The 24,034-nt window shown below is 45.0% G+C and overlaps 1 long non-coding RNA gene across 1 annotated transcript in view; it reads right to left on the bottom strand.

The window, feature by feature from the left end:
* Positions 1-12,532: 12,532 nt before the first annotated feature.
* LOC140904068 (uncharacterized) overlaps positions 12,533-24,034 on the bottom strand; it is a 36,362-nt gene continuing 24,860 nt past the window's right edge. The window contains exon 4 of the long non-coding RNA XR_012156429.1: positions 12,533-13,463. This is a non-coding gene — a long non-coding RNA (uncharacterized LOC140904068). The remainder of the gene's footprint in view (positions 13,464-24,034) is intronic.

Genomic DNA, 24,034 nt, shown 5'->3' on the forward strand with positions numbered 1-24,034 from the left:
AAATTTAACATCCTTGTGTGTGGGGGGAAATACCAAAAAACCCCATCAAAGTAGCATTTAACTTCAAAAAGGGGAACTACTTGCATCACAGCAGCCCCCACAGTAGATTTGCCCACTCTAAATTGATTCCCAACTGACCGGTAGCTGTCTGGCGTTGCAAGCTTCCACAAGGCTATTGCCACTCACTTCTCAACTGTGAGGGCTCCTCTCATCTTGGTATTCTTGCGCCTCAGGGCAGGGGAAAGCAAGTCACAAAGTTCCATGGAAGTGCCCTTACGCATGCGAAAGTTTCGCAACCACTGGGAATCATCCCAGACCTGCAACACTCTGCGGCCCCACCAGTCTGTGCTTGTTTCCCAAGCCCAGAATCGGCGTTCCACTGCATGAACCTGCCCCATTAGCACCATGATGCCCACATTGCCAGGGCCCGTGCTTTGAGAGAAGTCTGTGTCCATGTCCTCATCACTCACGTCACTGTGCTGACGTTGCCTACTCGCCCGGTATCGCTTTGCCAGGTTCTGGTGCTGCATATACTGCTGGATAATGCGTGTGGTGTTTAATGTGCTCCTAATTGCCAAAGTGATCTGAGCGGGCTCCATGCTTGCCATGGTATGGCATCTGCACAGAAAAAAGGCGCGGAACGATTGTCTGCCGTTGCCCTGACGGAGGGAGGGACAACTGATGACATGGCTTACAGGGTTGGCTTCAGGGAATTAAAATCAACAGAGGGGGTGGCTTTGCAAGAAACTGAATGGCCCCCTCAAGGATAGAACTCAAAACCTCAAGGATAGAACTCAAAACTGGGTTTAGCAGGCCGTTGATTTCACAGAGGGAGGGAGGGAGAAGAAAATGAATAAAAAACAAATCTGGTCTATTTCTTGTTTTGAGCCACTTCATCTATCTTTATACATCTTGCTGGCAGCAGATTGTGCAGTACAACTGCTAGCCATCGTCAACACCTGGGTGCTCGGCAGAAGAAGGTGCAGTATGACTACTGGCCATCATCTTCTGCTAGCTGCAGATTAAAAGACAGTGCGGGACTGAATCGCCACGAGACGAAACAAGGGAAATGACCTGGCTGAGTCACTCCCATGTTTGCCCAGGTGCCCGGTTAAAAGAGCACCCAGGACTACGTCGATGACGGCTACCAGTCATACTGCACTGTCTGCTGCCAAAAGGCAATAAACTGCTGCTGTGTAGCAATGCAGTACCGCGTCTGCCAGCACCCAGGAGACGTACGGTGACGGTGAGCTGAGCGGGCTCCATGCTTGCCGTGGTATGGCGTCTGCACAGGTAACTCAAGAAAAAAGGGGCAAAATGATTGTCTGCCCTTGCTTTCACGGAGGGAGGGAGGGAAGGGGGGCCTGAAGATATGTACCCAGAACCACCCGTGACAATGTTTTAGCCCCATCAGGCACTGGGATTTCTACCCAGAATTCAAATGGGCGGCGGAGACTGCGGGAACTGTGGGATAGCTACCCACAGTGCAACGCTCCGGAAGTCGACGGTTGCCTCGGTACTGTGGACACACTCCGCCGACTACATGCACTTAGAGCATTTGTGTGGGGACACACAAAATCAACTGTATAAAACCGCTTTCTACAAAACCGACTTCTATAAATTTGAGCTAATTTCATAGTGTAGACATACCCTGAGACAGGCGGCTATTCAGCCTCCTTTTGAAAACCTCCAGTGAAGAAGCTTCCACGACCTCCCGGGCGTCTGTTCCATTGTCCTCCTGTTCTTACAGGGAGGAAGTTTTTCCTGAGCTTTAACCTAAATCTGCTATGCTGCAGTTTGGACCCACTGACTCTTGTCCTGTCCTCTGTGGCAAAAGAGAACAACTTTTCTCCATCTTTTTTATGGCAGCACCAAGTGCTGTGAAGAACTATCATTCTATTGCACTGAAAAGATCATGTACGATCAGGAAGCCTTCTCAGATACCATTGATCCACTCTGCCTACCTACAGCAACCAATTCTCTCTACATGCAACCACTAAATGACCTGGTCAGAAGCTATAGACTCAAGTGCTAACAATACACAGATGACACACAGCTCTACCTTTCCTCCCCACACAACCACACCATTACCACCAAGATGGCCCAGTACGTGAATGAGATCAGCTCCTGGATGGAAACCAGCTGGCTAATGCTGAACACCCGTGTCATAACCATACAGCTAAGGGTAGCTTAGAATTCCTCCTTACCTGTAAGGGGTTAAGAAGTTCAAATAACCTGGTTGGCACCTGACCAAAAGGACCAATGGGGAAAGAAGTTATTTTCAAATCTTGGGCGTGGCAGGAGGGAGGCTTTGTTTTTGTGTGTTCTCTTGGGAAGCAGAGAAGCATCAAGTCAGAAAACTCCTTCTCCTATAAACCATCCTAAAAGTCTCTCATATTACAAAAATTGTAAGTAAATCCAGGCAAGGCGTGTTAGATTATTTTTTGTTCTGCTTGTGAATTTTTCCTTTGCTGGAGGGAGGTTTATTCCTGTTTTTTGTAACTTTGAAACTAAGCCTAGAGGAAGTTCTGCTCTGTTTTTGAATCTTTTGTTACCCTGTAAAGTTATTTTCCATCCTGATTTCACAGAGGTAATTTTTATCTTTTTAAAAAAAATAAAATCCTTCTTTTAAGAACCTGACTGATTTCTCTATTGTCCTAAGACCCAGGGGTTTGGGTCTGTGATCACTTTGCAACCAATTGGTTAGGATATTATTCTCAAGCCTCCCCAGGAAAGGGGGTGTAAGGGCTTGGGGGGATATTTTGGGGGAATAGGAACTCCAAGTGGTCCTTTCCCTGATTCTTTGTTAAATCACTTGGTGGTGGCAGCAACAAAGAATTTGTGCCTTGGGGAAGTTTTAACCTAAACTGGTAGAAATAAGCTTAGGGGGTCTTTCATGCGGGTCCCCACATCTGTACCCTAGAGTTCAGAGTGGGGAGGGAACCCTGACACCCTGTAAAACAGAGTTGATGCCAGTGAACAGGGGAAATCTGTTTCATAGCATTTACAGCCAGAAAGGAGCACTAGATTATCTAATCTGATCTCCATCACATTCCACCCAAATACCCTTATGTTGAGCCCAATGGCTTCAGGTAAACCAAAGCATTTCAGTCCCCAGGAGACTAAACTGTTGTGAACACAGGCAGAAAACTGGAGAGACTGAGGTGCCACTATGCCTGAGGCTCCAGCAACTGCAAGGAACTGATTAGGGGAGCCATGCCCAGATGATCAGTCCAGGAGATCCACACCTCATGCTGCAGAGGAAGGCAAAAAAAATCCCTCAGGGTCCCTGCCAATCTGACTCTGGGGAAAAAAATGTCCTACCCCAAATCTGGTGATCAGTTAGATCCTGAGCATGTGAGGAAGACACACAGCCAGACATGGAAGACAGAAGATTTTCTGTATCACCTCAGACTACCAGCACATCCCAGACAGTATCCCATCTCTAGCCATGGCAGACCAAGTCAAACTCTTCCCTCATTATAATTGTGCATCAGGGGAAAAATTCCTTCCTGACCTCTGCAGGAGACTGGCTGAAGCCTTGAAGCATGAGATTAGATTATAGTCACTGTTCTAATGCAGAGCTACAAGTGTTATGAACATGTTGGGCAATCCTGTTCTCTCTGTGGTTCGTGAAGAAAGGGGATGAGCAGGGGGATTCATAGACACAGATTCCAAGGCCAGCCGGGACCACCTTGACCGCCCAGCCTCATCCACCGCACTCACAGGCTGTAGAATTTCTCTCTTAAACTCGATTAAAACATCTTTCAGATAGAGATCTAATTTTGTTTTAATGACTCCAAGCAATGGTAAATCCTTATAAGCTGTTCCAGCATTTAACCACCCTCCCTCCCAGACATATTTCAGGACTAAATTTGTCCAACTTCAGCTTCTGGCCATGGAATCTTGCTATGTCTTTATTGGCATGACTGAAAAACCTCCCTTCCCCATCAGATGTTTGTTTCCATGTGTAAGTACCTATACACAGTCATCACACCACCTCTCAATCTTCTCTTCGATAAGCTGCATAAATTGCATGCCTTAACCCTCACATCATATGGCTTGTTTTCCAGCTCCTGGATGGTTTTAGTGGGCCTCATTGGAACGCTTTCCAATATTTCCACATCCTCTTGAGATACAGACATGAAAACTGGACGCAATATTCTAGTAGTGCTCTTACCAATGCCACGTGCAAAAGCAAGATCACTTCCCTACTTCTTGATATTCCCTTTTTATACATCCAAGGATCGCTTAGCCCCTTTTGCCTCTGCCATGGCTTGAGAGCCCATGTTCAGTGGTGGTCTATGATGACCTCCAGGTCCTTCTGAGTCACTGCTTTCCAAGACAGTCTCCCACCCTGTACTTATATCCCGCATTCTTTGTTACCAGGTGGATTACCTTGCACTTGTCCGTGTTAAAACATATCTGGTTAGCTTGTGACTGTCAGGGCCCCATAGCTGAGCCCAGACACATTGCCCTCAGCTGATTCACCTAGACATGTGATTGGCTGAAGACTCCAGCAGGCACATTCTTAAACCCTGCAGGCAGCCCTGGGTCTCTCGCTGCTCTATAGCACTCCAAGCCCAGAGCTGTGTGTCTGGTCCTGCTCTCAGCTCCTAGCCCTCACTGCTGACACCTGCTGCTGTCTCCTGCTCCATGGTCCTGGATCCTGGTTTCCTCCCCCGCCTCCTGGTTTCCACCCTTGGCTTCTGCACCTGCTCCGGATGATACTCCGACTCTGATCCTTGGCTCCTGATTCCTATCAGCTCCAGCTCGCTGCCTGGACTTGGTATTCAGATTTTGACCATGGCTCTGACTCTTGACTCCTGATTCCGTGCCCCAGTTCACACCCTGGACTTGGTAACTCACCTCCTGATTCAGGCTCTGGCCACTAGTCCTGGTCACTTCTGCTCCAACCACTAAACCAGCCTCCTGCCCTGACCTTTAAGCAAGACCGCCCATAGCCTGATCCTTAACAGTGACCATGTAGTCAGGCAATTCAGATCACCAGATAGTCGCTACCCCCACCAAACTCTGTGTCATCTGCAAATTTCACCAGCAAAGATTTAATATCATCATCTAGATCATTGATAAAAATATTAACTGGCCTTGGACCAAGAACCAATACCTGGCAGACCCAGCTAGAAACAGCCCCACTCACTGGTATTTCCTCTTTAACAACATTGTGAGATCTATCTGTAAACCAGCTTTTAATCCATCTCCTGGAGATCCTGATCATTCCATATAATACACGATTTTAAATCAAAATGGTGGTATTAAGTCAAAGGCCTTGGAGAAATCCAAGTAAGCTATATCAACACAATGATCTTTATAAATCAGATCTGCAATCCTGTTGAAAAATGACAACATGGTTTCTTTGTCCTTCCATGAAACTATTCTGACTGGCATTAATTATCATTTTAGTCTCTAGTTCCCTGTTGACAGAGTCCTGAGTTAACTATTCCATTATTTCATCCAGCATCGGTGTCTACTAGTCTGGGTCATCCCTTTTATCCTTTTTAAATATTGGAATTCCATTGGCAGTCCTTCAAGCCTTGGGAATTTTCCTAGTTTTCCAAGTTTTACGAAAATGTAACATTAGTGGTTCAGAGAGCTCCTCAGCTAGTTCCTTTAAGACTCTTGGGTGTAAATTATCCAGGTCTGTTGATTTGAAAATATTTAATTAGAGCAGATGCTGCCTCATGTGCTCTTTTGTTACATATTGTAAATCTTCTGCTCCGTCCCTAACATCAGGGATGGATACATCCTCCTGCTTCATTCCAAATACAGAACAGGACTATCTATTGAACATTTCTGCCTTCTCTTTGTCACCATTTTGAAGAGTTTGCAGCCACCGTGAAGTCTCCTTTGATGGAAGGTGCCCACCCGCAAGTGGTCAATTCAGTCCACAGCTAAGGGCTACTCTTGGAATCCTCGATGATGCTGAGCACTTATGTAGCAGCTTCTTCAAGTAACTTTCTATCATCTCTGGTTGGCTAGGAGATTCTGCCCCTTCTTGGTGGACAATGACCCAGCCTTGGTTTTTCACACCTGTGTCACCTCTTGGTTGGACTACAGCAATGAGATATACTTGGTGTGACAAGGTCAGGCCAGATGGCTACGGGAGAGTAATAGAAGGCAGATATATTAGCCCCAGGCTAAGTAGGTCCCTTTTCCCTGGGTAAGGTAACAGGGAAGGTTCCAGAACAATCAGGAACCTTCTGGAGACAATTAAGACAGACAGGCTGGTTAGAACACCTGTAGCCAATCAAGAAGCTGCTAGAATCAATTAAGGCAGGCTAATCAGGGCACCTGGGTTTTAAAAGGAGCTCACTTCAGATTGTGGTGCGTGTGTAAGGAGCTGGGAGCAAGAGGCGCTAGGAGCTGAGAGTAAGAATGCAGACTGTTGGAGGACTGAGGAGTACAAGCATTATCAGACACCAGGAGGAAGGTCCTATGGTGAGGATAAAGAAGGTGTTGGGAGGAGGCCATGGGAGTTGTAGCTGTCACACAGCTGTTCCAGGAGGCACTCTAGACAGCTGCATTCCACAGAACCCTGGTCTGGAACCCGGAGTAGAGGGCGGGCCCATGTTCCCCCCAAACCTCCCAACTCCTGGTCAGACACAGGAGGAGTTAACCTGGATTGTGGATTCACAAAAATGGCCAAACTGAGGGCTGCCATGAAGCTCCAAGGCAAGCAAATCCGCCAATAAGTGCAATACCCACCAAAGTAGAGGAGGAACTTTTTCACACTGGACATGAAACCTTCAGCACTTTGGAAACTTCAGCTAGTACAAACACTTCAATGTGTCTCTTCAGCAACACAGGCTGCTGCAAGCACATGAGACCCGTCTTCCGTTCTCTATACTGGCTTCCCATAGAATATCAAATAAATTTAAAGATCTCAGTCCTTCAAGGCACTCCACAGCCTGGGACCAAGATATCTAAAAGACCAAATGATACTCTATAATGAAGACCATTGGCACAATGAAACTCTCTATAATAAGGGTAAAACATGTCTGTGCTGGAGACAAGAATTTGCGTGAGGGCTGGTCTGAGACTGTAGAATGAACTCCAACGGGAATTAAGTACACAAAATTTCCATGGTGCATTTCTTTGACTTTGTACTAAGTTTTGGCTAAGTTCAAAACTTAATCTCTCTTTTGCCACCACCAAAGGCATTACTTAAATAAAACTTGGGCATAGCTTCTTCTCTAATGCATGCTCTAATGACTTGTGGTCTTTTGGAGAAAGATGTATGAAGAGGGATTTTGCGGTCCCTTATTTAGGATTTAAAGTTGTTTCAGTATCAAAGGCACTAGACAGTCTTGTCACTCTTGACGTTCAGTTTCCATTCCAGCAGATCTCTTAGCTGTCCTGTTCCATTTTGACAGGTTTCAGAGTAACAGCCGTGTTAGTCTGTCTTTGCAAAAAGAAAAGGAGTACTTGTGGCACTTTAGAGACTAACCAATTTATTTGAGCATGAGCTTTCGTGAGCTACAGCTCATCCGATGAAGTGAGCTGTAGCTCACGAAAGCTCATGCTCAAATAAATTGGTTAATCTCTAAGGTGCCACAAGTACTCCTTTTCTTGTTCCATTTTGTTTTCTCTCCTTTGAGGTCCAAGTTCAAATGCTGGAAAGTCCCTGGTACAGAAACGTAGTAGTATTGTGTATTAGTGATGAGGTAGACTGTAAGAAAATTAGAAGTGATGGAAAGGATAAAACAGAGTCTGTTTGGGTCAAAATCATTTTGGGGAAGAAAGCTACCAGACGCTCCCCTGGGATAGTGCTTGGGGTCTGATACAGACCCCCAAGATCTGATCTGGATATGGACAGAGATCTCTTTAAAGTTTTTAATTACATAAATATTACTGGGAATTGTGTGATTATGGGAGACTTTATCTCCCCAGATATAGACTGGAGAACAAGTACTATTAATAATAACAGGGCCCAGATTTTCCTGGATGTGATAGCTGACAGTTTTCTTCACCAAATACTCGCCAAACCAACAAGAGATTATACCATTTTAGATTTGGTGTCGGTGAACAGTGAGGACCTCATAAAAGAACTGGGTGTAGAGATCAACCTTAGTTTGAGTATCATGAGCTAATTCAGTTTAAACTAAATTGCAAACCCAGTAGCAAGGCTTTTTAATAAATCCATGAACCCGGGGGTCATACTCTATGACTGGAGAATTCCTAATACAGTATCTATTTTTAAGAAAGGGGAAAAAGTGATCAGGGAAACCATAGGTCTGTTAATTCGATCTCAATTGTATGCAAGGTCTTGGAACAAATTTTGAAAGAGAAAGTAGTTAAGGACAGAGATAAATGGCAATTGGGATAAAATATAACATGGTTTTACAAAAGGTAGATTGCACCAGACCAACATGATCTCTTTCTTTGAGAAGATAACTGTTTCTTTTAGAGAAAGGAAATGCGGTAGATCTAATCTACTTTCATTTCAGTAAGGCATTTGATACAGTTCCACATGGGAAATTATTTGTTAAATTGGTGAAGATGGGGGATTAATATGAGAACTGAAAGGTGGATAAGAAACTGGTTAAAGGGGAGACTACAATGGGTCATACTAATAGGTGAACTCTCAGGCTAGAGGGAAGAGCACTTATCAGCTGGAAGCAATCTAGGAGAAGAAAGACCTGGGTGTATTGGTGGATCGCAGGATGACTATGAGCCACCAATGTTATGTGGCCATGGAAAAGGCTAACGTGATCCTACGATGCATCAGGCAAGGTATTTCCAGGAAAGAGAAGGAAGCATTAGTACCAAGGCACTGATGAGACCTTATCTGGAACGCTGTGTGCAGTTCTGGTCTCCCATGTTTAAGAAAGATTAATTTGAACTGGAGCAGGTGCAGAGAAGGTCTACTAGGATGATCCGAGGAATGGAAAACCTACCTTATAAGACAAGACTTAAAGAACTTGGCTTGGTTAGCCTAACCAAAAGAAGGCTGAGGGGAGATATGAATGCTCTCTATAAATACATCAGAGGAATAAATACCAGGGAGGCAGAAGACAAAGGTTACTAACCATTAGAGGAGTGAAGTTCTGGAATGGGAGACAGCTAAGGCCATGCCAGCTGAAGCAATGTCATGGACAAAGGCAGACTCTCGCATAGCTGTGAAGAGACAGGATTTCTGTTTGCCAGAAGCTGGGAATGGGTGACAGGGGATGGATCACTAGACGATTGTCTGTTCTGTTCATTCCCTCTGGGGCACCTGACATTAGGCACTGTCAGAAGACAGGATACTGGGCTAGATGGACCTTTGTTCTGACCCAGTATGGCTGTTCTTATGTTCTAATGATAAGAGTAATTAATCATTGGAACAATTTACCAAGGGTCGTAGTGGATTCTCCATCACTGACAATTTTTAAATCCAGATTGGATGTTTTTCTAAAAGCTCTGCTCTAGAAAGTATTTTGGGGCAGTTCTCTGGCCTGTGTTATACAGGAGGTCAGACTAGTCCAGTGGTTCTCAAAGCCGGTCCGCCGCTTGTTCAGGGAAAGCCCCTGGCAGGCCAGACCAGTTTGTTTACCTTCTGCGTCCACAGGTTCAGCCGATCGCAGCTCCCACTGGCCGCGGTTTGCTGCTCCAGGCCAATGGGGGCTGCGGGAAGTGGCACGGGCCAAGGGACGTGCTGGCCGCCCTTCCCGCAGCCCCCATTGGCCTGGAGTGGTGAACTGCAGCCAGTGGGAGCCGCGATCGGCCGAACCTGCAGACGCGGCAAGTAAACAAACCGGTCCGGCGCACCAGAGGCTTTCCCTGAACAAGCGGCGGACCGGCTTTGAGAACCACTGGACTAGATGATCACAATGGTCCCTCTGGCCTTGGAGTCTACGAATCTAAGAAAGTGTCCCATTCATCTCAATGGAATGTGCTCAGCTGAATGAGAACATCCCAAGATGATGAACACAGCCTGAAACAACAGCCCTGAGAAGTGTGAATTCAGCTCACTTCTCCTGATCCTAGTGCTGTGTGCCTGTCATGCCCCCAGCTTGCTTGTTTCCAGCCCCTGGCCCTGGTCTCAGCATATCGGCAATGCCGATTCTCAGTTCCTGGCACAGCCCCAGTCCATTGTGCCCAGAGCCTCTCATGGCCCAGAACCATGTCATCGTGGCTGAGACTTTTGCACTTGCCCCTCTGGTATCGTTTTCAACGTGGCAGCTAGTCCCTCCCATTTGAGCCCTGCCTCATACAACCCTTCAGACTTCATAGCCCGCTCACAGAACTGCCACCAAACTGTCCCAGGATGGGACATGGACAGAGAGGAACAAGGCATTTGGGATACACTTGTGGAGTGATGAACTTCCCCAAAATTGCTTTTCCGTAGCCAGTACTACCACACCTTGATTGTGTTTCACAACCACTTTCTGTTTAGCTTCAAGAAGGGAGTCCAGTGAGTCCTGGGCACCAGGTCAGTATGTGGGCTGTGGGACATACAGGCCATCAGGACTACCTGCACTTTCTTAACAAGCTTCCTCTAGCATTCTCCTGCTTCTTGGGCCAGGTTTTCCTGTGGCTCAGTCTCCATGATTTGAGCCTGGACATCCATCTTTTGTTCTCTGGCTTCTTCCAAACCTCTGGGCAGAGGGACGGCTTTGCTTCAACATGGCCCCACTCCTCTGCATGCTGGGAAGAGCTGTTCTCCTCTGCCAGGAGCTGCACAAACTGTTGCCTTTCCCAGACAGAGATCCCAGCTACTGATGATCTATACTCACTACCCAGTCAACCAACTCTGGCTGGGATGAGGCCCCAGTTCCCATCTCCCGTAGGTCTTGAGCCTCCCAAACATTGGTAAAGTTGATACACAGACCAATGGGCTGGGGATTGGGCCCATCTGTCGTTAACCCTTGTTCATTCCCAGGCATGGTTTTTGTTCAAGAGGCACCAGAACAGCCCCTAGGTTTTGTGAGGCTCTATAGGAAGTAAGACATGTTTGGGCCCCAGGCAGACTGATGTGGGAAGGGCTTGTAACTGAACAGGGATCAGTCCCTGTGGGGAGGTAGGGGAGATTTCGGTGGATAGTAGGGGGCTTGAAGCCAGGGTGGGTCCATGGAGGGTTGGGTCCCCATGTCACGCTTCAGACTGGGCAGCAAGTCTAGGTGTGAGCAGGCAGGGGACAGACACATTTCACCCAGGTCTATCTCCTGCTTTCAAAGGCGCTTTCACCGGGACACCAGAGTCCCAGTGGCAGGGAAACTGGGGAGGAGGCACCCAGCAGGAACAGGCAGGTCAGATCTGCTGCACCTGTAGCTCTTTCATGTGCCTTTGAGCAAGAGAATGAGACAAACAGCACGCCCCTCCAATGCAAGCGGCCGCTAATGACCCCTGCTGCCCTCAGGGGCATGGCTGGGGATTGGTGAAGGGTTGGCCATTAGACGTACATTTCCCAGTCGCCAGCATAGCACAGAGGGGTGCGGAGCTAATCATCACTTCTATCAAGCTGCCTCACTGAAGTGTCCAGCCTAGGGCAACTGGAGCTGCATGAAAGATTAAACAAGACAGTGGGGGGCCTGCATGAATGTGCTGGAGCAGATCCAGGGCAGGCGGCCTATGGCCCAAACAAGCCATTTCTGCTGCAGCGGCCCCCCCTTAGATCTCTCAGCCGAACAAACCAGCGGGGCTCTCCTGAGACACAAAGCGCCTCCAGCTAAAATTCCATGATCTGACCTCAAAAATGATCCGGCTGCTTCCGCCAGCAGGAGAGCCGCAGGAGAGAGGCTGTTAAGAGGCAGGTACTCAGAAGTGTAAACCTCAGAGGATGAAGCCCCCCTCCCTCCCTCCCTCCTAAGTCATCCCATTCAGCAGGGCTTTGGAGCCCGCATGGCCGGCGAGCTGACCAAGAGGAACTCCAGGCTTCACATCTGCTCAGCTCTTCTCTCTGCTCTGGTTCCAAAGGTGTCACTGTGTCCCTGATTAGGAAGGAGGGGCTCAATTTTCCTCAGTGCTCCTCCGTCCCCCCCTTCCACCATTATGCTAAAAGCCTCTTGAAGCAAAGCCATGCCTCACTGAAGTCAATAGCAAAATGTCCATTGATTTCCATGGGCCTAAGGCTTGGCCCATTATGAGACACCTTCCATCCAGGGAGCTTGAGGATTTGATTAATGAACAACTCTTTGCGGCCCCTCTGGGAGGTAGGATCCATTGAGCAGCTAAGAAAAGGGAATCACAGAGAGATGAAGAGACTTGCTTAAGGTCACACGCATAGCCAGTGGCCCAGCCAGAAGATGAACCCAGGAGTTCTGGCTTTCAGTTTTCTTTGGCAGCCATTATACACAATACATTTCAGAGCAAGGAACAGAACCTCAGAGTCTGAACTCCCAGTCTCACCTGGTCTGACCACTAGACCTCATGGTTTCCTTGTTGGCATTTTCAATAGCACCTAAGTGACTCGTGAGCCTAAATCCCATTTGCAGATGTAATTTAGTTACTTTTGAAAATGGGACTTACATTCCTGAGTCACTTAGGGGCTACTGAAAATTTTACCCTAGATCAACTTTATTCAAGTCTACCATTCCCATAGAAGAGATTTGTTACAGAAGCTGCCACTGCTGCTTTATGAACTATGCATTATGTAGTTTGCATCAGTGCATGGAAAATGTTATTCATTGACCAGGATTATCCCTTTATCAGGTCAGTTTCCTACTGCATTTCACCCTTCGCTGCACTGGTTCTTTATTCTTTTAACGAGGCTGGATCCATTTTTGAGTGTTAATTTAAGAGGGTCTCATAATTTTACACTGAAATACATACACAGTTTCCTTTCTTTTTAAAAATACACTCTGGTTTCATTAGCAAGGAGCCTGAACCAGAACTCCAGATCCAAACAGCCTGGCAGTTACAGATCTTGGATCAACATCTGCTTCTGAATGTTGCTTTTGGACTCCTCTCTAATGTTCAGTTAGTCCTACTTTCACCAGGCACAGTGCAGGCTGGTGTAAGTTTTCTTTTATGCAGATCCTCTAACGCACTTTGTTCTTGATCCGCACCACTCCTTCTTTCCCAGGCCTGTTTCTTTTGAGCAGAGGCTGCCACCTTGATGGCTTTTGTGATGTGGTCAACTGTCCGCTCAAGACAAAGCTGATTCGAGCATTGCATAACGCAGAGCTATGGGATGCACAGCAAATGCATGCAAAGATTTCCTGGGTTCTCATCGCAGTAAGAGAATCAGGGGGTTGGTAATGGGATTCAGAACCAGCCCGGGTCTCCACCCAATTCCAAAAGCTGCCACCACAGCTGGTCCCAATGGACACTTTCATTGGGTGTCTCTAGAGAGGAAAAACACTGGCTGAGCCATGGCGTCTGAAGTACCCTTGGAGATGGTGCCTCCTGATCTGGGATGAGGCATGTTGGCAGGGGGTGGTCGTGTTGTAGGATGCTTGCACAGCTGCTGTCTGTGGTATCGGCAGAGGACTTCAGTTGCAAGGGAACTTCCATCAGAACTAAATTCATGGAAAACAAAAGCAATTGTGGCTTCTCTTATTATTATTATTATTATTATTTAACATTTATATTGCGCTAGCATCAGAATCTCAGCCAGTTCAGGGGCCCACATGATATACAAACATAGTAAGTGACAGGTTCTCTGTGTTCAGCATAAATGCTGAAAATCTGTAAATTACATGCAAAATAATAACAGACTATCCAATAAGCTAAAACAAAATAAAGTTACCATGGGGTTTATGACTGTGAACAGGAGCTGGTGAAAATATTTTCTTAAAAACAATTTTTTGGACAAAATGTCACCACTTTTCAGCAATGATTGATGTCCTAAAAATGTTCCACAAACCCAGTTTTTGGTTTTTGGGTCGTTTTTTTTATCCTGTATTTGTTTTTAATCTTCTTTCCTGAGTCCAGTTTCACTCTTCTCCTTAGTCCTAATTTGGAATGGTCAGTTTAGTCACATAGTCGGATCCTTTTACAACATAAACATTTCAAAAATTAAATAGATTTTGAAATTTTAAATGAGGGGATGAAACCAGAATGATGAACATGCTGACAAATGGAAAGTCAACCTATTTTGAAACACAGCAGAATGAAACTGTTTGACATTTTTGAAATTTGAACAAAATTATTTGCTCTTTAAAGTTGCTTTAATATGTGCTTTTAACATCTGACATATCCGTTATTAGAGAACTAAATACTGCCCTGGCCTTTTCCACAGGCCTTATCAATCACAAATTACTCACTTCCTGTAAACAGGATGGACCTGTGTTTAAAGGAGTGGTTGGAGACTCAGGAGTCTCTGGGTAGAACTACACCACCCCTGGTAGGATTCATACCCAGATTAGGTAGATGTAGACGTGCTAACTCTGCTCAAGATAGCTGCGTGGCTGCAGCAGCCTGGGCAGTAGCTGGGATGAACCATCTGAGGACGTACCTAGGATCTCAGATGAGGTTGCACTTGGGAAACTAGTCCAAGCTGCTGTCTGTGCCACTGTGGCTACCCTGTTACTTTTAGCATCCTGGCTGAAGCAGAGCTCCCACATGTACTGAGCTGTGAATCACATCTCCTAGCTGCAGCATGGACGTAGCCATTGGTTTGATTCCTCGCTCAGCCAAAGACTCCCTGGTGACCTTTGGCAAATCGCTTTTCAAAATTGCTTAGCACATGGGATGTTGAAAATCTGGCTCTTCTCTAGATGTTTAAATGGGTGCAAGTTCTCTTGAAATATCTCACCCTCATTGTGGGTGCCAAGCACATGAATAATCTGGTCCAAAGCTCTATATGGCTCCACAACCCCCGGTGCCTCAGCTCCCCAGGTGCATCCTTTGACTGCAGTGTCTCTCTCTTACTGTATACATAGAGAGCCCCTAGCCCAGTGGGGACATGATTTCACTGGGCCAGGGGTGCTCCTGTGATACAAAGAATGATAAGAGAAGTTCTAACTGATGGTTTTGCGGAAGCTATGAAGGTGCCTGGGTGCCTGTGAAGGTTAGCAAGACAAGAGCTGGGGTGCATCCTACTAGAAACAACTGACCACTTCTCTCCCTAATCCCTGGAGTTCATGGCATCTTTGTCTCCAAAGAAGAGGAATTCAGACCTTAGGAGAACAGCACATCACCTGCTTCAAGTACAAGGGCCAGATAGTGTCTCAGGTAGTGAATTTACAAACACCTCTGGGACATGATTCCTGGCCAAGCCTTAAATGCCAGGGACCTGTGAAGCAGGGTGATAAGTGCAGTGTAAATAGATAGATAGATAGATAGATTAGATAGATAGATAGATCGTGCTGGTGGGGGAGTGTTACTCTACGTGAAAGAAAGCTTAGAGTCAAATGAAGTAAAAAACTTAAATGAACCAAACTGTACCACAGAATCTTTCTGGATAGAAATTCCATGCTTGAATAATAAGCATATAGCAGTAGGGATATATTACCAACCACCTGACCAGGATGGTGATAGTGACTGTGAAAGGCTCAGGGAGATTAGAGAGGCTATAAAAATAATAAACTCAATAATAATGGGGGATTTCAACTATCCCTATATTGACTGCATATGTGTCACCTCAGGACGGGATGCAGAGATAAAGTTTCTGGACACCTTAAATGACCGCTTCTTGAAGCAGCTAGTCCTGGAATGCACCAAGAAGAGGCAATTCTTGATTTAGTCCTAAAAGGAGCTTAGGATCTGGTCCAGAGGTGAATATAGCTGGACTGCTTGGTAATAGTGACCATAACATAATAAAATTAAACATCCCTGTGGGGGGGGGGGGAATACCGCAGCAGAAAGGGGAACTACACAAAAAGGAGAAGGTTAGTTAAACAGAAATTAAGAGGTACAGTGTCAAAAGTGAAATCCCTGCAAGCTGCATGGAAACTTTTTAAAGACACCATAATAGAGGCTCAATTTAAATGTATACCCCAGACTAACAAACATAGTAATAGGACCAACAAAGTAAAAGAAGCAGTGAGAGGCAAAAAGGCATCCTTTAAAAAGTGGAAGTTAAATCCTATTGAGGAAAATGGAAAGGAGCATTAAACTCTGGCAAGCAAAGTGTAAAAATATAATTGGGAAGGCCAAAAAAGAATCTGAAGAACAGCTAGCCAGACTCAAAAAGTAACAGAATTTTTTTTCAATTACATCAGAAGCAGAAAGTCTGCTAAACAACCAGTGGGGCCACTGGACCATCGAGATGCTAAAGGAGCACTCAGGGAAGTTAAGTTCATTGCAGAGAAACCAAATTAATTCTTTGCATCAGTCTTCACAGCTGAGGTAGGCTATGAGGGAGATCCCCAGACCTGAGCCATTCCTTTTAGGTGACAAATCTGAGGAACTGGCTCAGATTGAGGTGTCAATAGGAGGAGGTTTTGGAACAAACTGATAAACAGTAATAAGTCGCCAGGACCAGATGGGATTCACACAAGAGTTCTGAAGGAACTCAAATGTGAAAACGCAGAACTACGAACTGTCGCCTGTAACCTGTCATTTAAATCAGCTTCTTTACCCAGTGACGGGAGGGTCGCTAATGTGACACCTATTTTTTTAAAAGGGTCCAGATGTGATCCCGGCAGTTACAGGCCAGTAAGCCTGACTTCAGTACCAGGCAAATTGGTTGAAACTATAGAAAAGAACAGACTTATCAGACATATAGATGAACATGATTTGTTGGGGAAGAGTCAATATGGTTTTTGTAAAGGGAAATCATGCCTCACCAATCTACTAGAATTCTTTGAGGGAGTCAACAAGCATGTGGACAAGAGGGATCCAGTGGATATAGTGTCCTTGGATTTTCAGAAAGCCTTCAACAAGCTCCCTCACCAAAGGCATTAAGCAATGTAAGCTGTCATGAGATAAGAGGGAAGGTCCTCCCATAGATCAGTAACTGGTTAAAAAGATAGACAACAAGGGTAGGAATAAAGGTCAGTTTTCAGAATGGAGAGAGGTAAATAGTGGTGTCCCCCAAGGGTCTGTACTGGGACCAGACCTATTCAACATATCCATAAATGATCTGGTAAAAGGGGTAAACAATGAGATGGCAAAATTTGCAAATGATACAAAACTATTCAAGTCCCAGGCAGACTGCGAAGAGCTACAAAGGGATCGCTCAAAACTGGGTGACTGGGCAACAAAATGGCAGATGAAATTCAATGTTGATAAATGCAAAGTAATGCACATTGGAAAACATAATCCCAACTATACATATAAAATGATGGGGTCTAAATTAGCCTTTACCACGCTAGAAAGAGATCTTGGCGTTATTGTGAATAGTTCTCTGAAAACATCCACTCAATGTGCAGCAGCAATCAAAAAAGTGAACAGAATGTTAGGGCATCATTAGGAAAGGGATAGATATTATAATAAGAAAGAAAATATCGTATTGCCTGTATATAAATCCATGGTACGCCCACAGCTTGAATACTGTGTGCAGATCTGGTTGCCCTATCTCAAAAAAGATATACTGGAACTGGAAAAGGTACAGAAAATGGCAACAAAAATTATTAGAGGTATGGAAAGGCTGCCATATGAGGAGAGATTAATAAGACTGGGACTTTTCAGCTAGGAAAAGAGATGACTAAGTTGGGATATGACAGAGGTCTATAAAATCATGACTGGTGTGGAGAGAGTAAATAGGGAAGTATTATTTAGTCCTTCTTATAACACAAGAACTAGGGGTCACCAAATGAAATCAATAGGCAGCAGGTTTTAAACAAACAAAAGGAAGTTTTTCTTCACACAACAGACAGTCAACCTGTGGAACTCTTTGTCAGAGGATGTTGTGAAGGCCAAGACTATAATAAGGTTAAAAAAAGAACTAGATAAGTTCATGAAGGATAGGTCCATCAATGGCTATTAGTCAGGATGCAGGAATGCAAAACTGTGCTCTGAAGTGTCCCTAGCCACTGTTTCCCAGAAGCTGGAAGTGAGTGACAGGGGATGGATCACTTGATGATTCCCTGTTCTGTTCATTCGCTCTGGGGCACCTGACATTGGTCATTGTCAGAAGACAGGGTTAGACGGAGAATTGGTCTGACCCAGTATGGCCATTCTTACGTCCTTATGTTTTATCCTACCATCATATGTATCACCGAGGGGCCCACAGATACTGCAATGAGCTGAGATATCATTAAACTGTTGAATGTTGTGGTGACACTACTGAAGACAATTTCAGTCCCCCACCCTCCCTTGAAAAGCTGGACATAACAGGGTTGCCTCTAGTGTGGCCCTTAGGATCCTAAAACGTATCCTAGACTAACTGCAGGGTTGCAACAAATCTCACTAATGGCAGGTGATTATTGATGGTGAATTGTCAACAATTGGCCATTTCTATTAATTGATCAAGGAAGATGCTAGGGTAGGAACACGTTGCATGGTTTTGTCCAGCCTTTGCCGTTCTGGCGAGGTGCCAGCGTAGAATCAGTGACTCAGGGTCTGCTCTGACGCACTATGGTGTGAGTAGGATTTGCGGGGACTCGGTTAGGATAGGCATAAGGATGGCCCATCCCTGCTTCCCCATGTAACGTGCATGCATGGAGGGGCACATGTTCGATCTTCTCTGCAGATTCCACAGATGTCTGGACTCTGGCTGGAGGTCTCCTCTGTGCTCTAAAGCACAGACCTTCCATCAAGCCCCTGTGCAGCTCCCAGAACAGCAGCCGCTAGGACTCCCAAAATGCAAATCCTTCTAATTTACCCTTGCCCAGAGTCACAGGCAGAGCCACGGACCACATTCTGCTTCTGAGGTACCCATTCATTTCAGTGGGGATACCCGGATGGTATGAAGGTCAGAATTTTACTCCATCCTTGCTTTTGTCTTAAAACTAAGGGAGGTGGGCTGTTCCCATTACTACTAGTTTTCCATACATCTGCTCTACGCATCACTTCCTTTTTTAAAACCAGTTTTTACATGAATTTTGTGCTGGTTGCCAGGTTGACAGCCCTGGAGACTGAGGTCTATCAATCCTCACAGCAGAGCCAGCATAAGCCCCGCCACTCTGCCATCTAGGAGGGTGATGAAGCACTGGAATGGGTTACCTAGAGAGGTGGTGGAATCTCCATCCTTAGAGGTTTTTAAGGTCAGGCTTGACAAAGCCCTGGCTGGGATGATTTTGTTGGGGATTGGTCCTGCTTTGAGGAGGGGGTAGGACTAGATGACCTCCTGAGGTCCCTTCCAACCCTAATCTTCTATGATTCTATGATCTTGGGATGGGAATGGATCTATCTTTGTGCAATCTGGTGTGTATAGCAGATCACCATGCTATTTTAGGTGACTAAAATGACCATGGATTACCAGTCTGAAAAAAACTGCAATAAGAAGACCCTGCGGTTAGTTATACAGTTAGAATTTTCAAAATTCTTTCTCTTTATGTATCTGGATAAGGTTCAGCTATTGACCAAGACTGGGGCTGGAGCTCAATGCCTTTGAGAGTTCAGAAGAAGCCTTTTCCCCCTGCCTCCCCTTGCCATTCAGGGACATTTTAAATGCACATCTTTCCTTCCCAGCATGGTTCTCCAATTCATTTTGTCTGCTGCGTAGAACAAATCAGCCACAAATGCCATGCACCATTGCTTTAACCCCCTTCAAATCTGCTGAGTAACTGACTGGGAAGGTTGAAGAGCTCACTGATGCTCTACGCAGAAGGGCTTTTTTTAGCAGGCAGCCCTTGCAAAATACCCTTAAAACCATTGACCGGGCCCCTGCCCAAGCCGCTGAGCCTTAGCACTGCCCTGAGCACTGAAGTGAGCAGCTGAGCCTAATGTGTGGTCACTGATTACTGAGCCCTTGGCTGGTCAACAGCAGCATTAACGCAGGTCAAAGGTCTCTGCAAACATTTAACATTCATTAAAAGCTAACCCTTTGTGGGTGTATGTCTGGGCTTTGAGTTCTTGAATAGCTTCAGGCTGCACATAAGGCTCAAAGAATTTCTGAGTCTATTACACTGTCAGACATAAGGGCCTCTAGTCTGGCCTTTCTGGGCTCAGGAGCAGCATCCCTGAGCAGCGCTCTCCTCCCCTGGCCCTCTCACCTCCATGACTGAATGGCAGATGGACAAGGTCTGCCACCCCTGCCCCCATTTATATGTATCACACCAAGGTGGGAAATAGTTTTTCCCAGCCTGAGAGAATCGCCAAGATTTCAAAAAAAAAAAAAAAAATCCTGTCATGAACTGAGATAAAAAGTTGAAATCTCAAAAATGTTCATAAGCTGACCAAAAAAAAAAAAATTCAGACTGGGTCCATTAATTTTTTATTTTTGCTTTAACTGAAGTTTTTAAACAAGAAGTTGTTTTGAAATGAAAAATGAAATTTTTGTTTTTAAAATGTTAAATTTCAACCATTTCCAGATTCTTTTTTCAAAAAATTTCAAACTCAGGAAAGTCGTAGAAATTGACCCTTTCCCACAAACAGGCTTGGTTTCGATGAATCAGCATTTCCCAACAGAAAACCATTTTGTTGGAAAATTCCAAACCAGCTCCATGAGACCTGCTGGGCCCTGCTCTCCCTGCAGTGCCACTCCTGTGGTGCGTGTTGTTCTGCACCTGAGTGCATTGCCTGCCTCATTGTGCCTTACAGTCACATTGGACGATTGCATGGTCCCCGTTTCTATCAATCATTTTAGTCTCCTCTCTATTTCGTTCAGCTTGGATCAAGTCTTTAAATCCTGGGCCCAAAAGCTCAAGGCCAGGTCCTGTGGCACCCCCAGTCTCCAGCACTGTTCCCCATGTCCCTCTCCCACCCCTATTCTGACATTCTCATTTAATTATGTCTCACCCACTGTAGATTTCTTAAGTGGCTTCTGAAATCAGTGGGAGTTAGACACCTAAATGCCTTTGAGGATCTAAGCCTAAGTGTTTGGGCACATTTCTTAGGCCCTAACTCATTCTTTACTCAGGCCAAAATGTTCAAACCTGTGGGGCTAAAATTAAGCACCAAAATCTATACTTAGGCACCTAAATAAGTAACCTGATTTTCAAAGATGCTGAGCAACTGCAGTTCCCACTAACTTCACTGGGAGTTTTGCCTTTTTAAGGACTGAGTAAAATCTAAGCCAGAACCTCAGGAGTTGGCCATTAGAGAGCTCTGGTGTACACTCAAAGTCAGACCAGCAGAAATCAGCAGTCAGATTCCAGGGCCAACCCAGGCAGCCACGGCGTTAAACCAACCTCACAGACAAAGCAGAACCTCACTCAGTCTTTAATATACACTATCTCATGCTGTCCCAGGCAAAGCCTGATTATCTGCTTCCCAGACACTTGAGAATTTCCTTTGTCTATTTAATTTCATGCTTGTCATCAAACTAGTCATTAAATGGCTGAGTATTAAGGGAAAAATTCAAAGCTTTCTGCTCTGTCTTGTTTAATCTCTCAATTCTCCACCCCTGCTTTTCCATTCTAAAAACAGGCTGCAGAAAAAGAGACTGGGGCACCACTGAGGACACCTCAGTGAACCCTCTACTCAATGTGCTGCGGCAGTCAAAGCAGCTCACAAGATACAGGATGCTTAAGCAACGGGATGGAGACTAGCACAGAGACTATTCTAATGCCTTTATATAACGCAAAGGTGCAGTCTCATCTGGATGCTGTGTGCAGCACGGGTTACCCCATCTAAAAAAGGATATTGTCGGGTTTGAGGGGTTCAGAGAAGGCTGATGAGAAAGATCAAGGGCCTGGAAAAGTTCTCATATGAAGAGAGAGAGAATAGATTGGGATTGTTACCTAAGAGAGGAGACAAGTAAAAGGAGGCATGATAAAAATACATAAAGTAGTGAATGATCTTGAGCTTCTGGTTTCCCTGTCTCATAACTAAGGCTAAGATTTTGTCATGGATATTTTTAGTAAAAGTCACAGACAGATCATGGGCAATTACTAAAAATATCCATGACAAAATGGGGAGCTTAGCTGCAGGGTCCCCACACTGCCTGCAGTGGCTGGGCAGCTGCAGGGCCCTGTTCAGAGCTCTGGGGGCACCCAACACCTGTGGGGGCTGGGAGCTCAAGGGTCCCCCACCGCCTGCAGATTGGAGCTATGGGGTTCCCTTGCCGCCACTCGGAGTTCCTGGGGCACCACAGCTCCCAGTCACCGCCCCCGGTGGGGGGACCCTGCAGCTCCCAGCCACCATGGGCTGAAGTCACGGAGGTTTCTGGAAATCACAGATTCTGCGACTTCTGCGACCTCTGTGATAAAATCGTAGCCTTACTCATAACACATGATAAAGGGGGTAATCAATTAATTTGAGAGGTGATAAATTCAAAACCAATAAAACACTTTTATACACTGTGTGAAATGAGACAGTGGAACTCACTACCACAGGATATTGTTGAGGCCAAGAATTTAGCAAGATTCAAAGAGAAATTGCACTTGGATATTGAGAACAATGAGAGTTAGAATAGTTAATTCTATCAAACATTTTGGAAGGGATATAAATCTTCGTGCTACAATCCCTAACCATTAAGGATTAGGGTGAGTCCTTCATAGCTACAGATTATCCCACATCTCCCTAGTATGGGGTTTCTTGCATCTTCCGCTAGGGCATCTTGTGCTGGCCAGAGTTGCAGACAAGATTCCTAGATTCCAAGGCCAGAAGGGACCATTATGATCACCTAGTCTGATCTCCTGTACAACACATGCCAGAGAACTGCCCCCAAAATAATTTAGAAAAACATCCAGTCTTGATATAAAAATTGCCAGTGGCAGAGACTCCACCACAACCCTTGGTAAATTGTACCCATGATTAACTACCCTCTCTGTTAAAAACTGATGTCTTATTTCCAGTGTGAATTTGCCTGTCTTCAACTTCCAGCCACTGGATCATGTTGTACCTTTCTCTACTAGACTGAACAGCCCATTACTTACAATTTGTTCCCCATGTAAGTATTTATACACTATACTCAGGTCACCCTTCAACCTTTTATTTGTTAAGCTAAATAGTTTGACCTCCTTGAGTCTACCACTGTAAGGCAGGTTTTCTAATCCTTTAATCATTCTTGTGGCTCTTTTCTGAACCGTCTCCAATTTATCAACATCCTTCTTGAATTGTGGACACCAGAACTGGACACAGGATTCCAGCAATGGTCACACTAGGGCCAAATACAGAGTGAAGATAATCTCTCTACTCCTACTCAAGATTCCCCTATTTATCGATCCCAGGATTGCATTAGTTCTTTTGGCCACAGAGTCACACTGGGAGCTCATGGTCAGCTGACTATCCACCATGACCCCCAAAACTTTTTCAAAGTCACTCCTTCCTAGGATATAGTCCCCCAATCTGTGTTTATTCCTAGACATATACATTTACATTTAGCCATATTAAAACACCTACTGTTTGCTTGTATCTAGTGTACCAAGTGATCCAGATCACTTGGAATCAGTGACATGTTCTCTTCATTATTTACCACTTCCCGGATTTTTGTGTCATCTTCAAATTTTACCAATAATGATTTTATGTTTTCTTTCAAGTCATTAATAAAATGTTAAATAGCACAGGGGCAAGAATCAATCTCCCCAGGAACCCACTAGTAACACACCAGTTCAATGACAATTCCCTATTTATAATTACATTTTGAGACCACCAGATCATTAATAAAAATGTAAACATCCCAGGACCAAGAAACCTACTATTTGATGATGATTCCCAGTTTATACTTATATGCTGAGATCTATCAGCTTGCCAGTTTATAATCTATTTAATGTGGGCCATGTTTATTTTATATCTTTCAAGTTTTGTGATCAAAATGTCATGTGCCCCCAAGTCAAATCTAAGTGTATTACATCGATATCATTATTACCCTTATCAAAATGTCAAACCAGTAACCTCATCAAAAAAGATCTAATATTAGTCTAACCGGATCTATTTTCTATAAACCCATGTTGATGGCCATTAATTATATTACCCTCCTTTAGTTCTTTCTTAATCAAGTCCCATATCAGCATTAATAGTCCAGTGAGCCCCTCAGTCAGCTGTTTTAAAACTACTGGATGCAAATTATCCATACCCGTTAATTTTAAAATGTCTAACTTTAGTAGTTGCTGTTTAACATCCTCCTGAGATACCAGTGGAATGGCAAGAGTGTTAT

This window comes from Lepidochelys kempii, chromosome 27, assembly GCF_965140285.1.
Source record: "Lepidochelys kempii isolate rLepKem1 chromosome 27, rLepKem1.hap1, whole genome shotgun sequence".
Taxonomy (NCBI): Eukaryota; Metazoa; Chordata; order Testudines; family Cheloniidae; genus Lepidochelys; species Lepidochelys kempii.